Genomic DNA, 13034 nt, shown 5'->3' with positions numbered 1-13034 from the left:
GTACTGGACCCATAGTTTGCTTTTCAGAGCTTCTACTTCTAAAGCTGTTTTAATCGATGAAATAAGCTTTCTCACTGCATCGGTGCATAGAACATCATTTACTTTCTTCCTCCCCTGGAATAAAAGTTCATAATCTTCTTTAACTTCTTTCAGTCTTTCTTCAAACAGCACTTCATCGTTAATGATTTTGGTCACAAGCAATAAGCAGAGAGCATTTTGAGTTAAGAAGTGAGCTCGTAGTGCTCTAGCGTAAGTATGTCCTGTCAACATATGTACTACAGAGTGTTTCGCAAATAGTTGCTGCCAAAGCTCTTGTAAGCCACTGCCTTCCATATTTTTCCAACGGCACCCATGAACGACATTAACAAATGGAATCCTCCAAGACGTACAATCACTTTTGAGAGCGGGCTGTCAACATTTGCTGCTAAAATGATGTCCATAGCTTTAACGTAAAGTGGCTGGTCAAATGTTACGATACATGATGACTGATTTTGTTTCTTGCACTACTCCGATGCAAACTCCAAACAGGAGTATATAGTCGACATGTTACTGGGTTCGAGGTTCACTATTGGAAGTGGTAGTATATCAGATATTTCCACACACTCCTCGGATTGCATTATTGTTTCCATGAATCCGCTCCATCCTACAAAATTTGACACTTTACAACTTGGTCCAGACATCCATAACAAGTCGATATTTCTAGCGAATTCAGCATTCTGTGGCTTAATGTTAAGTATGCTAACATCCTCCATAGAAAAATGCTTGAGTCCACTTTTGTAGTGCTTGTTATACGTCCTGATCTTTGTGTAACCAAACCTCCCGATATTGTTGGAAGAAGGCACTGAACCTCATTTTCAACTTTCACGAAAGAAGCTGGCGTTGCACAGACGATTCCACCCATTACATGAAAATTACCATATCCGTCAACACTGCTGACGTTGTGATCTATGTTATCGAACACATACTGAACGAAAGCTCTGTCGTCTATTAATGTCGGGACATGTTCCGTCACTGAAGATTCATACTTAATCGCTTCACTGTAAGATGAACACAATTCCATGGCATGGAAGAGGTCGATAATTGAGCGGCACCGAAACCTTCTATGCAAATAAACTGATACACCCAATTGAATTGGTGACACGAATGATCTTGGCCGTACTGCTGATATAATTGCATGGGCTATGGTCAGAGTTGTTTGTGATTTGCAGTAATGTTTCTTCTTGGTTACTGTTTCCAAAAACAGTTTTAAATTTTCTGGAACCATGTCAGCACCCCGTTTTCGAATGTCTTCAGCTGATGGATATGTATCAGTCGTGTATACAACAGAACAAATATCTTCTTTGATAATCTCTGCTGCCATTTGCACTATTCTCTTCTTTTCATTCGAAAGATTGATTTCCACTCTTTTAAACCATTCGTCCGTTAGTACACGGCTCACTACACTTCTGAATGACACTACGACACCCGATTTGCCTTTGATGTGTGTGAAAATTACTCTTGGGCCAAAATGTTGCTGCAGTCTTTCTTTCAGGCGCCTTTCACTGTAAAGTTCTACACCAGGAGACAACTCACTCATTACCCGATGAAGGTCGGCTAAACAATATTGGCACTCATCATCATTTTCCATGAATTCACACAGTTTTGCAAACGCTGTATCCTTTTCCAACTCAGGCCCCCTGCTGTGATAACCCCAGATGGATGATTTTGATTTTTCGCTGCAAACGTAGAAAAACATTTTTGGTGATACTTAGCTTCAACTGCAACAAAGTCAATCACAGAGCAGACCCGTAGAAGAACTTCGCTTCCCCATTCGTCATTTCTTCATTTTGCTGTGCAATGATAGTTTCTTTAAATGGCAATGTAGTAACACAACTAACTGCAAGAAAACGTTCGGGATGTTTTCTCGATTCGGCAAACTGGGTTGGTTTTCCACACAGCAAGCAGTGTGCCTTGAAATCAAACGCATCGACACTTTTACGTAGGTTTATGCTAAAATCTTGTCCCTTATCTGTAACTTTCTTAATTCGACGTGTGTAGTCTTTCCTACATTTATTATGCACTGCCACTTTTTCTTTGTCTACTAAACTCTTATGCAAGTCATCTCGAATTAAGCTTATGGAGCGAATAGTTTCTAACCCTCTAGTCACGATCACAGCTTCATTTTCGGATATCGGGTCTTTGAATATCACACATACAACACTCTCCATCATATCCATTGTAAACCCTATTCAACACGAAAATTAGCACAGTTTGGTACTCATTTTCAAGCCAAAACCACTGATCCCACCAAACACTGTTCACTAGTCAAGTTTTTTTTTAACGCTGTCGAAACTGCATATAAAGACAGAGTTACAAACAAAAACTTCGAACCGTTGTAGATACAACAACGCTAACATGTATTAACGCTGTTGTCAAATTTACGCGTTGCAAGGCATGCACTATTACAGAACCTAGCTTATCAAATTTTCTTTTCCATATTTGGGAAAATAAATATACTCACATACTTGGTTGTCTCGTACGTAAGAAACTAACGAACTTATAATTTGTGAAGATATCGTTTTGTACTTTCATGTGCAAATATTTTGATTGCTTTTAATATAAATGAAAAAGGCACATAACAACCGGAGAAAAAAATACTGCACTACACATGGTGCCGCATTTACTGCGCGCTCTATTAAACCATTCAGACTTGAGTTTTTGGACAAAACTAGGATATATTCTTGTGTATTTTTGTGTGCTCTACAACATTTGCTTCATTACTTTTTTTGATAAAACGGACGGAAAAGAGTGAAAATCGAGTTGTATTGAAAATATGTATCGAAATATTTTCGCAGTTATAACTTTTATATACTTTGTTTACATAGATTTCCAATTAAAGGTTTAAATGTTGTTTTCAGTGAATAGTCTGGAGTGTCCGCGATAAACTCGCGCAAACCGCACATCAATATCTCTCTTGTTTCCCATGTTATGGCCTTCAAAAGGAACCTAAGTAAAAAATTTTCAACGGCGGCCATTTTCCAAGATGGCGGCATGTTGCCCAGGTGGGATTTTTTGGGATTTTGAGTATGTTAATCAGGGGTATCCAAAGAACACATCCACCAATTTTCAGCTTGTTATACTATTTTTCCGCACTTTGCCCAATTTGGGCCTAATTTTCCTATATTACGTATAGTGATGAAAGAGGTACGAACAACACCAGCAAAAGCATTGAAAAAATGCCTAGAGGTTTAGAATCGTGAGCATGGAAACGAATGGAAATAATTAGCGAAGTTAAATGTATAGTAGCCAGCGTTTAGAAACAATGCAAAAGAAAAGAATCAGTGTTTGCGGTAAGTCGTAAGAATATGGTTATTGCATTATTTGAGGAAAAATATACTACGTGAAACGTGATAAAACCATGGTGGAAAATAAAAGAGAGAGAGAATGAAATATTGTTTTTTAGAGACTCTCAGAAGCGGGACTTTAGATTTTAGGTTAATCTATTATATTGCCCTAAAGTTAAGGCATGTACCGAGGTAAATTCTGGCGTGTAGTTTTCGGAAAGATTGATAAAAACGAAGTTGTATGAGGCATTTGATTTCTCCTAAGAGTGACCTTTTAAAATTCTTTGTAATTTGCTTCATTTCATTGGGTTAACCGAAGTATTTCAATAACATTGTAGTTTCCGCATTTAACGGAATAAATTTGAAAATTATTGACTTGTACCCGCGACAAGTATCTTATAGAGAAAATGATCTGCACTTTGGCTAATGGAACATTCTGTGCGTTTCTTCATTTGTGTAACTCTTAACAAATCATCAACACATCTTCGATTCCGTGAGAGAATAGACATTGCTATTTTGTTCATATTCGATAGTAATTTGTGTCCAGCTTTCGTGTGAAATTTATTTGTAATTAACTAGTTTAACCACATGCTTCGCTGGGATCAGCTAAATTAATGATAGCTAATCTATAGTTAACTGCGGGCCAGGTCAAAATAAGAACCATACTTGGGGAGCTGGCAAATTAAATATTTAAAGACATAAATAATTATTCAATAACGGCAATTTAAGAACAGTAATTTGTTCATGTTCTATTACGTGAATTTTCGTTTTATTTTGCGTATCCTACCTTGTTTCATATGTCTCGGTTATTAGGAACGAGGCCTGAGCTACGATCATTGGAAAGTAATTCTATGAAAAATGCATTTCTCTATTTTTTTTTTTTTTTTAATCGGTCCGACTGTCTTCTTGCGAAGTGAGCTTCGTAAATGAACATTTAAGAAAGTATTTTTACAGTTAAACCTCAAGTCTCGATTTAAGTATATTACAGTGACTAGCTACACTCTTCCTGTTGAGCATGGAGTTAAGGAACAAATATTGCATTTTTATTTTATTGGGAGCGAACCCCCATTTTGGTTATCACAGAGCTAAAGGAAATACAGTTCTGACTGAAAATTAAATAAACAAGGTGAAATAAGTGGGCTTATAAATATTAGAACAATAGCCAACAATGAGAAATTTGAGCAAAAGAGGTAGCCTGATGCTTCTCTTTCACAACATTGGTCCAAGTTCTATGGGAATTAAAATTATTGCACATGTGCAGTAAGCAGCCGTAACAGTGAAAGATTGGCTCCATTACAATGCAAGGACACTTCATCAATTATCTCACCTTACAGTTAGTTGATTATCAAAGTGAAATTATAAAAACCCATCTCATCCCAAGTACTGTGTTCTAGATTATCAAAGTGAAATTACAAAAAACCATCTAGTCCCAAGTACTGTGTTCACAGATTCATTTCAGACTGAGAATATGTTTTCTCGAACTGTGTGTTTAAGATGTTGAAATGATGCAGAATTCATGTAAGTAATAAAACGATTAATAGTAGATCAATAAGCTTGTATTTTGTGACTAATCACTCTTTCATTCATAATGGACTTTAAAAAACCCTCATTTCTTTGGAGTCAGTGCTTTTGTATGCAAAACGAGGTTACGAAGGACTGGACTTTAAAAAACCCTCATTTCTTTGGAGTCAGTGCTTTTGTATGCAAAACGAGGTTACGAAGGACTGGACCTACCAGACCAGGACTTGAATTTGGTGCATTTAGCAGATTCAGAGAAATAATCCAAGATCAATCCTTACATTATATGCCGTTTCTCTCCATACTTTCTCGCCTACAAGAGAGCTTAATTATATGACCACCTCATTGGCCCTAGCACAGTTTCGGTGCAAATATCCTTGTCTCTGTACATCGATATTTATTCTGTAACATACCCCTTCTGTATGCATGTAAAATCTTCCATGAAATGAGATCCTGTTTCAAGGTGGAGGCTGTAAAATTTTACGAACTTCTATTTCCTTCATCCGGCTAGATCTAGGATGGTATTTGTCGCATCCTGTATTTTATTTATTTATTTATTTATTTATTTTGATTTCCTGATCAGATTCAAGAAATATTTTCTATGTGTGAAGGGGCAGTTAACCTTCAACAGACCTTTCAACATCATGTTCGGAAGATAACTGTAAAAATGCGAGCCGTGTTTCCTATAGACTAATTGAAAGCAGTGGCGAAGCGTGCTTTCAAACATAGAGCACGGTAAAATTCACGTAACAAATTAACTAGGACTCATCTTTATGAAGTTGCTTTACTAGCTAACAAATGAGCGAATACTTATGGTATAAATTATACTACCTTTTTTACACCATTTTTCGGTCTTATCGGGTTTGGAATTAGGACAGAATGCATAATACACCTAGATAGGTACAATATACAGATGTTTTTGAAATATATATATATATATATATATATATATATATATATATATATATATATAGGGTAAAAATAATTGGTTTTGTTTTCTAATTGTCGCATGTCTCCCTAATTTAGTGACTAGCATGCACGTCTTTGATGCACGAGGTCTTCTGGGAGAACATCTATCGCAGGACTGTGAAACGCTCCCACTCATGTGAACGAATAGAAAAATGTCTGAATTGAAACTGGGATGTTTTGAAAATGGAACATCTTAGCACAGTTCTCGTGTATTTATTTTTAAACATTTTGAGATTATTCACGTAGAGAGATTGCCCGGTACTTTCGTTTGGTATAGCGTCTGTGAATGCTTGCATTTTGAAATTTTTCAGTATGTAAAAAGAACAGTAAGAGCTTTAACTATTCAGTCATGTGCAAAAATACGTGGAGTAACGTTTCTCTGTAACAGCGTGTAGAGCTTTTCAATGAATGGTGTATTAAGAAAAATGGTTACAAATAATAAAGTACTTTGTTATTGTATAGGAAGTGTTTGGTGTTGTGTAGTTTCTTGTTCGAAAGCGGTTCTTGAAAATAACCTGTCAGTATTCCTACGTAAGGAAAAATACATTAAGAATGCATGAGATGTCAAACATTATTGAGTTCTGAAGTGCGCTCTGTTAGTGTGGAAGAGGATGCTTCCGCTTCTTTCTAAGCGAGGAGAGAACTGGAATGAATAAATAGTTTAACGTCTTAACGATAGCTCGTACAAACTCAAGGAGACTATCATAAACAGAAGCATGATTGAAATTTAATATTCGTTGCTGTATTCTGTAAGCCAGTATGGTTCAACTGTTCCGGAACAAGTTCTTCGTAAATATATGAAATTAAGGTGCACAGTACTTTTATTTAGTTAAACGGAAATAATAATGCAGAGAGCAAGAGGTCGAAAAGCGTTTTCTTTAAGAGCCACAAATCATTCAAAATCCCTAGCGTGAAAACTTGCGACCTATCGCAGAATCACATACGAACTACTACGCGCTCTGTCTAAATATTATATTTCACAATCCTTTAGTATTGGTGTAACGAATAGCATAAAGGAAATTGGGTTAAGGGCAGATATTTTCGAGTACTAATTAAGGATATATGACAATATTCAAGTAGTTGCTATTCAAAAATCATTTCATTTCTTTGTTAGTAATTAGAAATTATTCATACCACTTTTTCCTTTCATACCGGTATAAGAGCGAATCTTCTCAGGAGTTATCCAACCATAATGACAATATTTTATAAAAGTGAATGGTAATGAAGTGGAATCAGATTTCGGTATTGAAGCATAATTTGGTAATATTTTTAAAGATGTAATTACTAACTTGCTCCTGTTTAAGAATAAAAATCATAAAAATACATCTCTACATATTATCGCTATTTTCGATTGACAACAAGCGAAAGTTTTTATTTTTATTTTTAAATACCATTGCTCTAATTTAATACCAGTAAAGTTCGTATTTGTATCTAAATTCGTGGGCTAGATAAAAGAAAATGAGTAAGAATAATCAATTAGTTTTACTTCCTAAAGGTTCCTGTTATAATTCAGTTAGAATTGAATTCATGTTTGAACTTCTGAATTTGTAGCTCTGTATTCTATGAGGTGTTGTATTCTTTTCAAAATTCTACTAGCGGCTCCAGACGAGGCAACAATAACCCAGAGACTGAGCAGCGTGTGGGCACTGAATTACACCAGAACTCATTGTTCCTCGCTTGCTTCTGGTACATGATGGCCCACATAAAAGTAGCCCGGTCTGCTGATTCAGAGACGAGCAAATAATTGTGTGTAATTCTGTTAGTAATTTTGGCTGCCCCGTCGGTGTTCCGCTTGATATGCAGTTGTGTAACAGATTGCCAGCCGGCGGGTCGCCTGATGTGCAGTTGTTACCTGGAATTCCCTGTTTCTTTAGTTCTGGTAATCAAGTCACGTCGACAAAAGTACTTTCCATGCAAGAGCGAATTTGATAGTGGAAGAATATGTGCGGACGGGTTCAATTAATAACACACAAGTGGCCTTGACTGCCAGGTACTAGGGAACAAAGATCCTGATGCAAAAATGTCAAACCGGATCTGTGGCAAATGTGAGCGGGGGAAACCGAATGTTGTCCAACACCGTAGGTTTTCTCTGATATCAGTAGCGGATAACACGAAGCCCGCAAAAGTTCACTCGGAAGCTGTCTGAGAGGGTCGATGTGTCATGGTAACGTGTCAGCATGTGCTGAGGTCTCTGAAACTGAAACCATACCGAGTAACATGTGTCCAGAAACTGTAGGAGCAGGACACAGGTAGATGGGTTACGTATTGTAATTTGTTATAGACAGAGATTGCGTACTGAAGTTTGTACCCTCTGGTGTACTTTGTCCGACAAAGCGTGATTCAATTTTTGGGTAACGTGAGTACGAGACACTGATCTGCTGAGAATCCACATATTCTGCATGAAGCACCCTTCATAACGCAAAAATTGGTCTTCACAGTTTCAGGACACATGTAGTGGGTCCAGTGTTCTTTTAATCAACAGTGAAGTTTGCAACAGTTTCACGATTATCTGACCCAAAAAAAAAAAAAAAAAAAAAAAATAGTATACATCTAATATGTATTAGATGGATCCACATACTACATTTCGAATGAATCCTAGGTGTTGGTGCGTGAACTGCTTACAGAAGAGCACACAGTAAGCAAAGGGATTGTGCCCCCCGACCCGTGAAGAGCTCCAGGTGGTGTCAGCCAGTATGCTGCGACGTACACAGAAGTGTCTTGATGTTATAGGAGATTAGTTTCAACATCTCTTCTTACGTGAAGGTACACCAGTGTTTAAATTTTCCTACTCTTTCGGCCATATCAGGTATTACATGCGAGGCTGCTTTTATGTGGGCAACACTGTATATGATAGACCCTAAATAATTGCTGGTCACAAACTAGTGCCGTTAAACTAAGATACCCAAACTCAATGTTATACCACAGTGTGCAAGAAACGGGAAGGTATAAGTACTGGTTAGAGCTGAAGAGATATTTTTCTCCCTGATTTTTTTTTATACCGGTTCTGTTGCATAAATGTTAAAATTTTGAGTAGATTTGTTGCAGGCCAATTTTTAGCATGAACTGTTCTTTTTAGTGACTGATAATAAAAGAAAAGTTATCTTTCTTTTGTGAAATGTTGATATAGGTTATCGATTTCGGAAAAATAATTCTTATATACATTAAATATTTTTTGTCAATAATTGTACTTGGTGTTTAGGGTTGCCCCATTTCTGCTTCAGTTCTTGTCACTTTTTGAAGACTCTCTGCGTATTTTGCTCCATATAAAATACGCAAATACGCTGTAGAATTAAAAATCACTGTTATTTGGCAACAGACGATATACATTTTAGTGTGAAAACTGTTGGTTTTTCTATTTTCTCGAAAACTTCGCTTGAGAATGTACCTCAGACATGTTACTTGTTGAGTTTAGTACATAATGATGATACATGCGTTATATTTAGACAATATTTTAGATATTAAAATTTAAGAGTTAATGATTATTTTGTGCTATAGCTCCTTAACTGTACTGTGTACTGTCATGTAAATGAAATCTTTAAGTTTTACGTCATACGATTATGCCGACTTGGCTAAAGAAGACGATAGTGATGAGAAATGAATGAAATGGTGGAACGAATGGAGCGGGAGGAAACGGGAGAACCCCGAGAAAACCCACACACACGGTGTTTGTCCACCACAAAGCTTACTTGGCACGAGCTAGGATCGAACCAACGACCCACGCACCAAAGGTGAACGCTTTACCACTGAGCCACCGCTGCCCTTATGTACTGTCATGTTGTTAGTGTCGTAATGAAGAGCTTAATAAGAGTACACTTTAGTATCAGTTTCATCACAGTACATTCTATGATTCTCGTTCAACATCAATTTTCAGGTTTACGAAGAAATTAAATTTCCTCCATTTTCTCGAAAACTACGCATGAAATTTTCCACTCATGCATGTATTTTTCCAGTGTTACGTAAAAGACAATTTGGATAAATAGAAAAATAATAAAATAAAATCAAAATTTAGAAGCGTTTACATTTTCGTATATTTTTACAAAAATCCCACCCCCTATTTGTTTGTTATTGTTATACGAAAATGGTTAAAACCATTGACTGGGAAAATTTATTTCTGGTGTTGGTCCAAATTTGTTAATGTCGCTTACAATGTCCAAGCAAAGTGACAAATTTGTTAATGTCCAAGCAAAGTGTAAAACTTCTGAAGGGATGAGTTGTTATAGTATCGTGTTCTTCATAGTAGAATGATAAACAAGACGATATGTATATACAGAGAGAGAGAGAGAGAGAGAGAGAGAGAGAGAGACCCAGTCCTAAACACAGTGTAAATAAGATTAATCTAATTAAAAATAATGATTTGCTGAGGATGATAGCATGGGGATGGATTTGTAACATTAAGTTTGTGCGCTTTTAATTATTGTTTTCTATATAAAATTGTTTTACCTGGGTTTTATCATTATTCTTTCTCTCTCTCTCTCTCTCTCTCTCTATATATATATATATATATATATATATATATATATATATATAATGTATTTCCCCTTCGTGATTAAAAAGAATACAACAGCAAGAGGAAGAGGATAGGGTTATTATTATTTTTTTCAGCTCTACATGTAACAGGTCGTGTGTTGTCAGGGTGACGGCAGGGGCGTCTGCGCAGTGTTGTTTGTCGAAAAAGAGCGTGAACGAAGCGTCTCGACGTGGGCAGCCATCATGAGGCGGGTAGGCGATATGTCTACAGTAGCTACGTCCGTGCCAGTTCGTATCCCGTGATGTTACCGCGAGTCGTGTTATTCGTGTGTTGTGTCCAATTTAGCGGTGTCTAGTGTTGTTCCAGATAATTTAGTTCAGTTCTAGTGTTGCAATTAGTCTGTGTTGAGATGATGGTAGTGCTCCAATGCTCGTGACGAAGCGTTCAAGGAGTAGGGATTGGAGAGTGAGGGAAGCTTGCAGTAGTACAACCTGGCAGTGGTGGTTCGTATCGACCAACTAACTGCACCTGGTAAGATGAACAGTTTCCCGCTGTCCGACTAACCTAGTATTCTAGAATCAATCGTAGTTTTCGGCTTTTACTACTCCTCACACGTAGATTGTTGGGCCTTATGTTCTACGTTCTTTGAATAACCTTTTCCGTAAATGTCACAGTTCATGTAATGATGATAAGATAACAGAAATCCGTATTTTTCGTATTAGAGGATGATGAAATATGTCACAGAAGGAAATCAAAACAAACACTCAATAAGTTTACTCTGTAATTTACCTAAACTTGGAAATTTATTGACCTTATTCGTGTTTGTGTTTATTCCATTTATTTTAAAAATTTATTTTTAAAAAGGAACAATTGAATGTCTGTTTAGTTATGTTTCTTGATCCATGTTATTGTAGAGAAGTTACCAACCAACATTTATCTAGTGGTAGTCAGGTATGTTTTCGGAAAGCGGTTTTCATCCTGATCTCAGAGCAAAGCTATAATATTTACCAACCTATGTACACTGTTTTAAAATCTCATGTTTCATATAATTAAACATCATTTTGAAATCGTATTTCACATGAAATTTAATAATATTTAGTAAATTGTAACTATTTTAAGATAGTTCTAAAATTGTCCAAGAATTAACCTTTGTATCATAAATCAGGATAAGAAAAAAAAACAGTCCTGAAAAGCATGACTTAGAGCATTTCTTAAAAATCGAATAAGTATTCCGTTGGATATGTCGTGAGTTACTATAGAAGGAAAAAGGGGGAAGAGGTCATTTCAATGAACGATATTAAAGAAGGCATTCTTACATCAAAACAGAGATATTAGGACTGTAGTATATTCGAACCTCTTCAGTATGTGACTAAGTCATTTGCCAGTACCGGCAATATTCTTACGATAATGTACTTAAACTGTTATTATTATCGAATTAAATATCGCGTGCGGCGAAGAGCGTATTGGGAATGTTGAACAGAAGATTGTATTCGTAAACAATTAGGAAAATTACGGAAGAATAGTTTAGGAAGTAAAGGGCATAGTTTAGGAAGTATGTCATTGTTTTTCTTAGTGTGATCGGTGAAAAGTTTTCAGAAAAGGAAAGGAAATATAAAGTGTTGGTTAATTAAAAAAAAAAAAAAAACTTTCACAGGAAGAATTTGAATATTTTGTGTCGTTACGACTTTATAACTTTACCACTACCCATTAGTGTAAACTCTATCTTTACAATGACTGCATAATTTTATTGCAAACATTATTTTGTTCCTCTGTATATTCTTAGTATATATGCATTTACAGCCACTTATCTCCGTACGCAGTTAATCAGTTAAATATTGTATATTTTCAAATCGTGAACCTACATACCAATGTTCCTCCTACTATAAAGACCTAACTACAGACAAATCAACTAACTTCTCTTCGTTTCCTTCTAGAAAATATGTATAATTTTCAAAAGCACTTTCTGTTTGTAACTTCGTTTACCTAAATTACAATTTTCATACTTCCTACAGTTTCTCTCAGGTGTGGGAGACCTGGGTTTGATTCCCGGCGGGAGCTCATGTGGTTCAGGTTCCACGTCAAGCTGTAGATCCATGTCTCATATAGCCTCTCTACTGAAAGGAACGCTAAACTGAAAATCAAATCAAATGTTTCTTTACCATATTTTAGTATTAACTAAAACGGTTGAAAAAGTTTCTATATTCACCTTGTTTGGATAGTTAAAAAAAAAGTTGAAAGTTAGCAAAATTAATGTCTATCCTACATAATCACCACTCAGAGTTAAAATTTTCCCCCACCGTTGCGAGCACTTGTAAATACCATCTTTGTAAAACCGTAAATTGAACATTCAGTCACACATGTGTCACGCAAATGATGTCATTGTCTTTTTGGAAATTGTTCCTCCGCAAAAACAGTTTTATATTTGGGAAGAGGAAGAAGTCTGATGGCTAAAGATCAGAGGAATAGGAAGGATGCGGCGAAATATACCACACTGACATGCTTTGACAAGAGCAAAATGGACAGGCACGTTATCGTGTAGGATGAGCACATCTTTGACCAACATGTCTCGTCTACAATGTTTTAATTTTGTCACGCAGTTTGCCCAGAAAGCTCGCACAATATTCCCTAGTAATTGAGGAACCTTTTGGTAAATAATCTGAGGATAACACTACATTTACCTCTCCCCCTTGCCGCCAGAAAAAGAAGACAGTTAACTGACCTTCTTTGCAAACTTTTGGACACTTGCCATTATAGAA

The 13034-nt window shown here is 36.4% G+C and overlaps 1 protein-coding gene across 9 annotated transcripts in view; it reads left to right on the top strand.

Moving 5' to 3' along the window:
- Positions 1-13034, top strand: part of LOC145673181 (multiple PDZ domain protein-like) — an 817414-nt gene that overhangs the window by 154646 nt on the left and 649734 nt on the right. The window contains exon 1 of one of the 9 annotated variants that reach the window (XM_081742646.1): positions 10504-10809. The exons of the other annotated variants lie outside the window; for them this stretch is intronic. The gene's annotated coding sequence lies outside the window, so the exon portion shown is untranslated. Of the gene's footprint in view, positions 1-10503; positions 10810-13034 lie in introns of those variants that run through there. 9 annotated transcript variants of the gene reach the window in all.

This window comes from Thermobia domestica, chromosome 16, assembly GCF_964235325.1.
Source record: "Thermobia domestica chromosome 16, izTheDome1.hap1.1, whole genome shotgun sequence".
Lineage (NCBI taxonomy): Eukaryota > Metazoa > Arthropoda > Insecta > Zygentoma > Lepismatidae > Thermobia > Thermobia domestica.
This window is presented reverse-complemented; position numbering and strand designations above follow the sequence as displayed.